At 46.3% G+C, this 12,076-nt stretch overlaps 1 protein-coding gene across 4 annotated transcripts in view; it reads right to left on the reverse strand.

The window, feature by feature from the left end:
• The window catches only part of GNG12 (G protein subunit gamma 12), a 115,556-nt gene that overhangs the window by 55,043 nt on the left and 48,437 nt on the right, over positions 1-12,076 (reverse strand). For all 4 annotated transcript variants that reach the window (XM_084786080.1, XM_084786078.1, XM_084786081.1 and 1 more), the window contains one exon: positions 10,618-10,670. The gene's annotated coding sequence lies outside the window, so the exon portion shown is untranslated. The remainder of the gene's footprint in view (positions 1-10,617; positions 10,671-12,076) is intronic.

A 12,076-nucleotide genomic window follows, 5' to 3' on the forward strand; every position in this document is an offset into this window, starting at 1 on the left:
GGTCCCCTGCGAGAGCAGTGCATGCTCTTAGACACTGAGCCGTCGCTACAGCCTCCTTGGTAAAGTCTTACATAGGCAGAGGGCACAGCACTAGTGATAATTTGGTGTGAACAGCATCAGGGAAGGTTTTTGCTAAATGTTCACTGTGTGTTTAATAAGTAATGAACTCCAGCTTAATGGCATCTTAGCCATTGCACGCTTTACCACAATAAATGGGTGTACAACTCTAAGTTTCTAATAGTATTTTCAAGGAATACAGGATGAAGACTCTATGCTTGGGAAAGCCTGTATTAGGTCATTCTCTCGGCCTCCTCCAGGGGGCGAGGACGGCCAGTTTTGCACTGGAAAAGTCACTGTCACACCAGTTCCTCACAGGGCTTCAAAGGGCGTTCTCCCTGCCCCTTCACATACATGCCATTCAGGCTGATAAGCAAAGCACCTCAGCCCTTTTATGCCGAAAGAGGCAAGAGTGGGCGGGCACACTTCATCCCTTCATCTGTACAGTCCTGAAGGCTGGGTGGTTCTCCTAAGGCTTGGGTCAGGGCCACGGTTTTGCCACAGTGGATAACTTTCTTTAAGGAGAATTTTTCCAGTGTTTGTTTCAGCCCGTGGATGCTTCCAAGGCTCCTTTCCAAATGGCTCCTCTGTGGGTCTTCTGATCAAGCACAGCTGCACTGGAGGCCTAAGAGGGAAAGGCTTCCCTTCCTGGGGGAGTGCTGGGACTTCATTACACCATAGAAGGTACTCGGTGGCCAGGAATGCCTCCGGCAGCAGTTCCCTGCTGGGCTTTAAAGAAGCAGCAGTTCCTTCTTTAAACCGGTCAAGTGAACCCACTGCATGTCCAGGTCTAGCTGCACACACGGGGCCAAAGCCAGTTTGGGGTTGGGGACTGACCCTCTTTGGCACGCTCATGAGCACACCGAGGGCAGAGGAAAGGCTTGGAGGTCCTGCTACACTTCCATTTAAATCCGGTTTTTGTAGGTTCTACAGAGTTTTACATTACCTCGAGAGTCTTCTTTAAACAAAGGAAACACAATTAAACTAGGCGATCATTACAAGTCTGGTCTACAGAGCAGACCCTGTATCAAAAACAAAGAAACAATCAAGTAAAATGTGTGAGGTCATACAAGCTACAGGGATGGGCGTGGCAGACTGCTGCTGCGGGAACTGTCAGCTTGTGGTGGGCCCTGATGGCGGAGAACTACGCAGACAAAGGATTCCCGTCAGCCTTGCATCTCTCTAAGGCCACTGGGAGCAGACTGAGGAGCTCGGAAATAAAGTCCCATAGCCTCAAGTGTAAGGTATTCCTTAAACATTTGCTAACCAACTGTTTAAAGTGGTCTGCTGATTGCCACGGACACCCCCCCCTTCCCCTTCCTGTTTCCAACTGCCTAGCCGTAGTTTGCCTTCCTTATAAAGAATGACTGTTGCTCAAAAGGTGTTGTCAAGACCGGCACAGGCATGGGTTTCTTGCTCTCCGGGTTATTCATTCACCGGAGGTGCCTAGGCATGTGTTACAAAACACAAACTACTAGGTTAGCTTAGGCCAAAACAACGCAGCCCTCACTCTACGCACTCACTCTGTGTATGGACCACAGGGTAGCAGGCTGGAGCTCTAGCTACTCTGGACTGCCCTGGAAGGGGACGGTGAAGTGAGTGCCTGCCACGGGAAAAGGCAACTTCCTGCTTAGCCCATCTCTGCTCTGGCCCATGTCTCATATCTGCCTGACAAATCGGCAGCCCTTGTGTATATTAGGCCATTGTTCCAGGCCCTGCTTCTTCCTGAGGGAACTCATACTCCCTGCTCAGCTTCCTGTAGTTGGCACCTGTTCCTTCACTGAAAGAAAGCAAAATAAACATCTGGGCTTAGAGCAGCCAGCTAAACATAGCCGCAGATATGTGTCCCTAGTCCTTGTAAAATTAACAGAGATATGATCCGGTGGTGAAACGACTGCCTCATACTTTCACAGTGAGATATCTCCAAAAGGGAGAGCTGCTTAATTAAGTAAATGCCACCGCTTTTTATACGTACCAGCTTGCTGATCACAAGCTCCTCTGTTGTCAAATGTTCTTTCTCGAACAAGTTAGACAGCAACGTCTTGCATGTGAAAGTGTCTTCATGATGCTGTTTATCATTCGTCACAAGGAACCAAACACTCTTCAAATGCCTGTCTATATAACGGAGCCGATGTACAGGAAAGCGCCGGCCATCACAACTGGAGGTTCCCAGTGTGCCATGCCTGCTCCGTGCACTCTAAGTTTTATGACACTGGACACTATTATCCTTGTGTAAATGACCTGACCGAGGTCTCAGCTAGGAAGATAAGCCTCATTACCTCAGCACTTAGTACTCACACTATAAAATGACTAATGAATATCACAAAGCAGATGTTATAAAAAATACCATTTATTTATGTGACTGTGTGCAGCATGTATCGGCACATGTGCAGAGGTCAAAGGGCAATGTTCTGGAATCAATTTTCACCTTCTTTCTATGTGGCTTCTGGTGATAGAAGTTAGGTTACCAGTGCAGCCAGTGCCTTAATCCACTGAGCCATCAATCCAGCCCAAGACAGTCATTTATTTCGAAGCATATACATATTTTAGGCTATTCTCAAAGTCCTGACTGATTTAAAGAAAAAAAAAAAGTCTTATGAAGTGGGCTGTTTTAAAAGGTTTCTAACTTGTTCTTACCGGCCACATGCAAACAAACACTCCTAGAAGCTGTCTGCTGACCACCGACTACTGACTCCGGAGAGGGAGGCCGCAGTGAGCTAGCTCATCAAGTGCAGTGCTTCCGGAATGGAGAGATCATATTACGCAATCTTATCACCCCACTAGAGATGAAGCAGTTAAGACGCAGCAGAGGTCACTGCGCAAGTGTCTCAGTAATTGGAAAGAACAAGCCCCCAGCCTCTTGGCCCAGCACCCTCTTCCCTGCCTCAAAAGGTGCACTGCGGTGGCTTTTCAGTGAAGGAGTGGAACACTAAACAAGGCTTGATTCTGTGGCACCGATAAGCTCTGTGTGGAGCCCTCACCAAAACACCCTCATGGTACACAGCAAATTGGCTCTCCGATCAAGATAAACTATGTTAGGGCGCTGAGCATGAAAAATGGTGACTGAGCAGTTTCCCGAGAGGCGCTGGCTTTCTGTAGGTGACATCAAGTGCGCTTTGGAATGAGGGCAGTGAAACCTACCCACGGCCAGCAGTGAGAGGGTTCCTCGAGGCTACTGAGAACAGGGTGTCTCAGACTCACTTTGAAACTGTCCTGCACAAGTAAGGTACTTCATGGTACTTCTACACACACACACACACACACACACACACACACACACACACACACACACCACATACAGCACCTATATACCCACAATATATATATATATATGTATATATATATATATATACACATATACACACACACCACACCCTTCCACACATCACACCTCCCCTCTGACACCACACACACACACACACACACACACACACACACCACATAGCACACCCTTCCACACATCACACCTCCCCTCCGACACCACACACACACACACACACACACACACACACACACACACCACATAGCACACCCTTCTACACATCACGCCTCCCCTCTGACACCACACACACACACACACGTATCGCCCACACCACAGCCTCACCACTCCTGACTCTTTTACCTGGAAAGACAGAACAGGGGGGGGGGGGAAAGACCCCTTTTTAGGTTTCTGGAGAGGAGTTTTCTATCCTGGGTCAGGAGCTGACTCAACATAGCAAGACACTGTAGTGGAAGTTTCCACTGAAGAGTCAAGATGTGACAGGAAAAAAATTCCAAAGGAAGGATTAGATAGACCATAACATGGAAATTTCTAGGAAGTCAACCTGGCTAGATCTAGGAGTCCTAACAAGGGTGTAAACAGGGCAGGCAGTGGAAATAGACAACACTAGTGGAGGAAACTGTTCTGATTTCTACAATCCCAGGGTGGCGAGGACAAGAGGGCTGCCCTTTTGATTCAGTTCAGAGAGGCCAGTTCTAAAGGCAGCTTCGGCCAGAATCCCAGGCCGGTGGTGTAACTTCTACCCACGGGAACCAAACTCAAGAAGGATTGTTCAAAACATCACAGTAAGTGGCTTTGTCTGTTCCTCAAAACAAGTCAGGGAATGCAACTATCTTGAGCACTAGAAGGCAGCTTGAGTGTCCCTTACAGCAAGTGACGAAGAGGACTGGGAGCCAGAAGCTGTGAAGGAGGGTACGGCAGGGTGGTGGAAGGTACAGCGCGGCTCACGGGGAAGTGCCGGACAAAGCCAGGAAACCAACACCGAGACCACTTTTCTCCATCGGCCTGCTGCAGCATGGCTTTCCCCCTCCAGATGTAATATGTTCAACTCATGCCATCTTGGAGTAGACAGTTCTTGGTTAGGTACCAAGTACCACAAATCAGCAAAATAGCTTGATCTATGCTAACTGTAACACAGCTACTGACTGACAGGTCACAAGATCCTCTTTCCTGCTCCCCACATCCCCAGCTACAAAGGCTCTTAAGAGAAGCCGGAGTACACAGAAGAAGAAGGTTGTCTGAAATAAGGCCTCCATGAGGTGGCTATCCATGAGGAGGTGGGGATTTTTTGTGATGCAGCTGTTTGGACTGACCTGCTGTTGAGAGTCTGTTCTCTGCTTTAGGTTACCCACACTGTGTAAAAAAATTTTTCAGATGGGCCTTGCCCCAGACACTGTGTGTGTTCCCCAGACACTGTGTGTGTTTAAAAATTTTATTATTATGAATACAGTGCTCTGTCTGCATTTATACCTTCAGGCCAGAAGAGGGTAATAGATCTCATTATAGATGGCTGTGAGCCACCATGTGGTTGCTGGGAATCGAACTTAGCACCTTTAGAAGAGTAGTCAGTGCTCTTAACCGCTGGGCCATCTTTCCAGCCCCTGACACTGTGTTTTACTAAGCACCTTTGACTCTATTTTGAGGACAGAAGATACCTGAGTGGTCACAACAGCAGCACCATATGACCAATAGCACCTGCTGGTAACTTATTTCTAGAAGTAGAGGGGGTGTTGCCCTACAAATTTACCAGAGTAAACGGAGAATATAGAGACCCATAGGTATACTAAAATCCTATCAAGAAAACCAGGTCCAAACATTTAACACTTATCAGAACAGCATTGTGGTACCTAGCACTGTTAATAGCAATAGCTCCCAATAACCTGTCACCTAACCACATGATGTGTACATCAAGGACCAACAGGCAGAGGACTCCAGACTGCCTGTTCAGCCTGACTTGGCCCCTACTTTTGCCACAACTTTCTTCCACTGCCACCTGTTCATCCTCCTGCTAGGGTGTCTGGCCTTGGTCCTCTACAACTTTAACCCCAACACCCACAACTGCCGCTGCTGCTGGTGCTTCTTGTCGCTGCTGGTGGTGCTGGTGCTGCTTCTCTGTGGCTTGGTTATCTTATCAAAAGAGACTTGTGTGTCCCTGTCAGTTTCCCAGCTTTGGCTTCTGAAGCCCCTTTGACTTCCTGCCTCTTTCATGTTTTATAGTCAAGCTATAACCTCCATGTATGCAGGTGCAGAGAGATATATACTGTGTTATATGCAGTTATGTGATCGGAGAGTTAGTATTAGTAACTAAGGTTTGAATAAAAGAATTCATTGAAACTACAATATCCTATAAATTTATTTTATTAAAGAAATTCTGACACTGAGGAAAGGCACAATGTATTGTCTGGTTCTGACTTGAGACATTTAGGATAATCATGCCCCTGAAAGCAGCACTGCCCCCATGCTCTGTAAATAAGCCCGATAAACTCACTGCTTTGCCAAGTTGGATTCTGGTAGAATTGCATTTGGTTTGCTGCTGTTGCCCTATCTGAGGTGAAAAAACATTTGTTCATATCTTCCCAGGAAAAGTTAACAAACACAGCCCTTTAGGCTCAGGCCATCTGTGACTGTGTTCTCCTTTCTGTGGCACCAGAGAGACGCAGGGATAAGCAGCTAAAAGAGTAGGTGGCCTTCCCTAGAGAGTACTGCTGGCTTCTAAGTGAACCTGATTGTGTGTGTGTGTGTGTGTGTGTTGGGGTGGGGGTGTGAACCTCACTCAGACCCTTTTAACAATTCCATAAGACAGCTATCTATCCAATTTGACAGACAAGGAAACTGGCTCAGAAGCAAGCAGCTTGCCCAGGACCACACAGGAAAGCAAGCACGGTAGTCAGACAGGTACTGAACCAAGTCTGAGGTCTAAGCCTAAATTGTTGTATTATCTTAGGTGAGCAGGTTTCTGTAGAATGTGTGGCCCCAAAAGGTCCATAGGGAGAGGCACTATTAGGAGGTGTGGCCTTGTTGGAGTAGATGCGGCTTTATTGGAGGAAGTGTGTCCCAGTCACTTCCTGCTGCCTGCTGATCCTGAGGTAGAAGTCTCAGCTCAGCTCCTTCTCCAGCAGCATGAACGCCTGCATGCCACCATGCTTCCTCCCATGACAATAGTGGACTCAACCTCTGAGCTCTAAGCCAGCCCCAATGAAATGCTCCCCTTTATAACAGTTGCCACGGTCACGGTGTCTCTCCACAGCAATGAAATCCTACTAAGACAGGGTATGAATGGAACGGGAAACCAATGAAGCACATGATCTTAGCAGTGTCTTCCAATGTTGAGGCTTTGATCCTGCCACCTGTGGTGGGAAGGAGGCTCTGGGGCCTACAAGAGCAAACAGAAGGAGAGTCTGTGTCTTGTGCCTCCAGAACGGCAGCTGGAAGGTGCTGGTCCCAGCGGGATGTACTGTGACAGATCCGAGGTTCCCTGACTTAGCCATGTCCATAAACATGCAGTTCAGATAATGTGCATGAAGTATTTAGCTGAACCCGGCATTAGGTAAATGGCAGCTATGGCTGTGAAAACTTTATACATAAAGCTGGAAAACTGAATATATAATTTAAGGCAAAATACTCAGCCACTGACATCACTGTCTATTCCATGTTTACAATGGACACTAAACTTCGCTAGGTGAGCCAAGAACAGAGACTAACTGATGCCAGAGACCAAACTAGTGAAATCTAAAACAGCCACAGTTAAATCAAATGATGGTTTATCAGCTGAGTCCAGTGAAAGAGTGATGGACCACTTGATGCTCCATGTACATGATTTTGTAAATCGTTACAGAAGGTCTACAGAGCCACTGAGGCTCAACCACCATCTCTAGACACCGATTACTCTACAGCCCTTTCAGATACAACATGGAGTCCTCAATCCAGGAGCTCCCTGCCACACCCACAGCAAGGCCACTCACTCTGGTTCCTGCCACAAGCTCATGGTTGGCAGCCTGGATCAAGGCACCGAACTTGAAGCCGGTAGCAGTGTCACCAAGACTACATCTAATTTTCAACCTTCCAAGTTTAATTGACTCCAAATTAGGAAGTTTCTAAATCAGGCCGCTTTGGTACTTACCTGCCTCGCATCTTCTCTCACCAACCCTCCTGTTGGAAAAGTTCTACCTCCTCCCCGCAATTGGCATTGACAGTCTTGCCTTCTGCCATGGGAATATGATCAGCCTGGTCAGAGAGACACTGCTTGCTGGCTACTGCCCACTTCTAATCATGATGGTTCCAATAGGCTACCCAAACCAGGCCAGTGAAAATACCTTCTTGGTACTAATAGAAGAGTTAGCCCTCTTAAGACACAGACTTCAAGAACAGTGGCTGATGCTGGTGGCTATGTCTGCCACCATGGTGTGTAAATGGAGCGTGGCATAGGGAGGAGAATAACACTGATGGAATTAAGATGACAGGAGAAGCACAGGAGAGAGACTCCAAATGGCTGGGTAGAAGGCCTTTGAGCCCCTCAACACAACTGTGCCTAAAGCCCACGCAGGACAAACCAGCTATCCGTGTAAGTCAATAACCTGGCTTAAACTGGAGTTCTGTTGCTTATGAGCAGAATAATTGCAACCAATAAACCTTACTTAAGGGGAAATAAAGCCCCAAAGGAAATTTCCTTCCATGAATAGCCCAGTCCCTGTGGAATTCTGGGCTCCTTTCTGGTAATAATCTTAATTGAATTAAAATCACTTCTCTGAAGAGATTTCCATGGTAAGTCTGTCTAGCTGTCAATGGCTGATATCGTTAACACCATACCTTTGTAAGGGACATGTATATCTAATTAGTTATTTTGAAGAATAGAAAAGAAAACGCACAAAATATCACCAATGGCAAAAAAAAAAAAAAAAAAAAAAAAAAAAAGCTATAAAAATAGTACCTATGAGAGCAGGGCGTAGCGGTGACCCCGGTAACTCTGGCACTTGGGAGTCTGAACCGGGAAGACTTTTGACTTTCAGGTCTGCCAGGGCTAAACGGTGAGTCCAACCCGATCCCAAGAAAAACAGTGCTCTGCACATGTATGAGGAGCGTTCCAGGAAATCCGCATGTAAACAGACAGCACAGTGCCTGGCACACAGCCACTGCCCAATAAACGGCAGACCCTAATTATTAGCACGGATGCTGTTTTATTACTCCACCACTTCCACTCATTTCCGGTAGGCTTTGCGTTAAGTATCAGCCCTGATCCAGACCGGGGAGCCGCAGCTCGGAAAGGTGGCTTGTTGCAGGGAAACTCCTGGAGCTGTGCTTAAAACCCAAGCCTCCCCTAAGTGTTTTGGTTTTGGAGTAACAAGTGGCTGTCTGCTGTGAAGCATCACTTGATCCCTGTGCTCTCCCCCAAGCCTGATGAATGTCATGCAGCGGGGCGCTCCTGTGGCTCCCCCAGAACTGGGCCTCGGGGTGTGAATGAGTGCTGGGCTGGCCTGCTATCTGATTAACTAGGGGTCTCTCGTACTTTCTGCTCCTGCTGTCGGACCACAAGGAGTGCATATGGAAAGTTCTGCTTTTGAAGAGCTGACAAAGGGGGGAAAAAAAGGGTAGAGCAGGCAGGATGAAAAAGGGAGGGGCACTGCTTAGCTTGGAAGGAGACTGGAGCAGGTGAGATCACAGATGGCAAAAACAAGGCGGGACTTGACTAACCCTTAAAAAAGTAACAAGGCTCTTCAGGTGGAGAAAGGGGAAGCAGAATGAAATAAGATGCCTCATGTGATGGTGAGCAGATTAGCCTGACAGAAATAAAAGAAGGCATAGGGGCTAGGGAGATCACTCAGTGGGTAAATGCCTGCTGTGCAAGCCTGTGACCTCTACTCAGCCCTCCTGTAAAACACCAGCGTGGTAGCATGTGGTTGTAATCCCAGTGCTGGGGACGTAGAGACAGTCAGACCCCTGGGCTTACTTGCCATCTACAGGTGCCCAGTGAGGGGGAGGGGAAAAAAAAAAGCAAAAGACAGGGTCAATGGCTCCTGAGGAATGACACTTACGGCTGACCTCTGACTTGGACACAAACACCACACACAAAGAATGAAGAGTAAGGAGCGAGCAAGAGAGGATGCACTTAGGCAGCCAGCATAGAGATGCCCGGGCTGGAATGCCGGGGAGCAGAGAAGGTAGGGGTGGTTTGTGAGCAGAGCAAGGACATCCTGAAGGACAGGCAATGTGGCACCAAGTGGAGACTCCACGCCTCAGGCATTATAAACACTTCAGCCAACAGCCACATGACCAACAAAAACAAAGCCTCATTCACCTGGAATTTATTCATGAATAAAACAGTCTGAGCTCAAATCAGAGGAATCACAAAACTGAGCTGAGCTCAACCGCCCCCTCCCCCACAGAACTGGAAGATACATAAACAACTGCTATTTGAGAAATACATTTAGAGTGGTTTATTATAGAGTAAAAGCTACCACCGCAAACAGACTACAGCTGCAAGACCAGGAAGTGATACCGTACCAATCCTCAGATGCTTTTCACTTAAAAAAAAAAAAAAACCAAACAAAACAAAATTGATTTCTACTACTGAGCTCCCGTCTGTGCAACAATCAGCCAGGCTAAGGTTAGAGGAGAAAGGAAGCAAAGCAGGAAGTGCAGTCTGGGGCTGAGGAGAGGCTTCTGTGGTGTAAAGCACCGGCTGCTCTTGCAGCCAGTCAGCTCAGTCACCAACACTCAGGTGGTGGCTCACAACCATCTGCAACTACAGTTCCGCAAGATGCAACGCCCTCTCCTGGCCTCTGCGCTCATGTGCACACCCCCCCACAGAGAGACATATGCATATGCATAATGAAAAATTGTAAAAACAAACAAACAAACAAACAAACAAAAGACTGTACAGCCGAATGTGTTGTAGCTGTGCATTCATTTTCACTACAGCATACTTCAAGGCAGATTCTGAATTCCTTAGCCAAGGGACATTTTTGCTGCATTGGATACTATATGAAACAAGAAGAACAGCAACAAGAGCCTGGAAAGGGTTTCGTTATACAGAAGATTTTATTTTAATAGAATCTGCTATGCAATCACAGATCTACTGGCCTCAATTCTTAGAAAAAGAAAAAAGTAAAAACCATAAAACTTTTTAAGGCATGGAAAATTCATAAATCATTCAGAGGAAAAATGTGCAAATAAATATTCAGCCATGTTAAGGGGTGCTTTTGACTTAAAGTGTGACTAGCATTTCAAAAGTAATGGCACAGAGTCACTTTGTTTTAACAATGAATGAGGAAGACCTTACTTACCAGCAAGGCTTTGTGTGGTCCACTGTCTCCAGGTTTTAAACCGTGAGGTGAATCTGAAAGAGAATTAAACACACAAACTAGGAGTGAATCGCACATGGAAAAGATCTGCTTTCATCTCAAGCGACGACTGTGTAATGCCAAGTATTTATTCTTTATTAGTTAAAGATTAACAAAGCTTGCTCCTGGCTCCTGGTAGAGTAGGGAGTGTTTTTCCCCTACATTACTTCAGCTTCCCAAATAGAAGGCATTCTCTCATTTGCTGCAGAGAGTGGCTGGAAGGCTGAAGCCAGCATAACTATAAATGGTCGTGTTTTCATCCAAACTCTGCAAGTGAGCAAAAGCCTCCGCAGATGTCACTCTTGCTCTGGTCCCATAACCCACTTCTGCTAGGATTAAGCCGCACTTGAAGGATACTAGGAGGATGCTCCAGGCTTTCTAATGGAGTCACCTGAGCAAGTAAATAACTAAAATTTGTTTTATTGTTAATGTTGAGCCCCAAGTGATAGATAATACAAGCTACATTGAAAAGTAGAAATGGATGAAAGTCTTCACAAGAGATTTGAATAATTAAAAATACTATTGTAACAGGAAGTCCACATAAAAATTTAAGATATTTTATATTTCTTCACTTAACAAACTTTGTTGTATATATTTGAGGTTTATAGCATGTTATGAAATAATTATATACATAGAAAAATGGCCCCCACAGTGGCACTGATTAGCCTCATATTGAATAGTTTCTTTCTTTGTAAGAAGAAAAGCAAAAATCCTTCCTACAAATTACCACCTGAGTGCCTGTTTGCAGCTTCTGCTTCTTACCTTACACCTGACTCTTGGTGTCCTCTGACCCTACAGCCATCCAACGCTTCCTCTGCTCAGTCTTCAAAACTAAACTGTCAAGATCTCATACTTCTCAACTCAGGACAGCGACAATGTCAGTCCAACACAGCCCGCGGCTGCACACAGAGCAGACCCGACTGAGAAAGACAGTCTTGGCTTTCAGTGAATACCAAGCTATAAAGCAAATCAGTTGATATGGAGTGTGTGTGTGTGTGTGTGTGTGTGTACACAGATACATAGCAATGTACGGTGCATTATGCACATGCATGTGTACAGGTGTGAAACACACCATGCACACATGTGTTGAGATCAGAGGTGACGTGAGATGTTTTCCTCCACTGCTCCCCATTCTATTTTATTCTATTTATTTTCAATTTTCTGCATACGAGTGTTTTGACTGCATTTATGTATGTGCACCAGAGTTCTCTTCAGGGGCAGCCATTGCTCTTTAACCTCTTTAGGCCATCTCTCGAGCTCCTCCACCATATTTTTCTGAGATAAGTCTCTCATCAAATCTTAAGCTCACCCTTTCAGCCTCCCAGCCCCCCGGGGATCTATCTCCTGTCTCCGTCCCACAGCACTAGGCTAACAGACATGTGCTGCTCCACTAAGTTCTTAT

The sequence above is a fragment of the Acomys minous genome, assembly GCF_964271855.1.
Source record: "Acomys minous genome assembly, chromosome: 6".
NCBI classification, from domain to species: Eukaryota; Metazoa; Chordata; class Mammalia; order Rodentia; family Muridae; genus Acomys; species Acomys minous.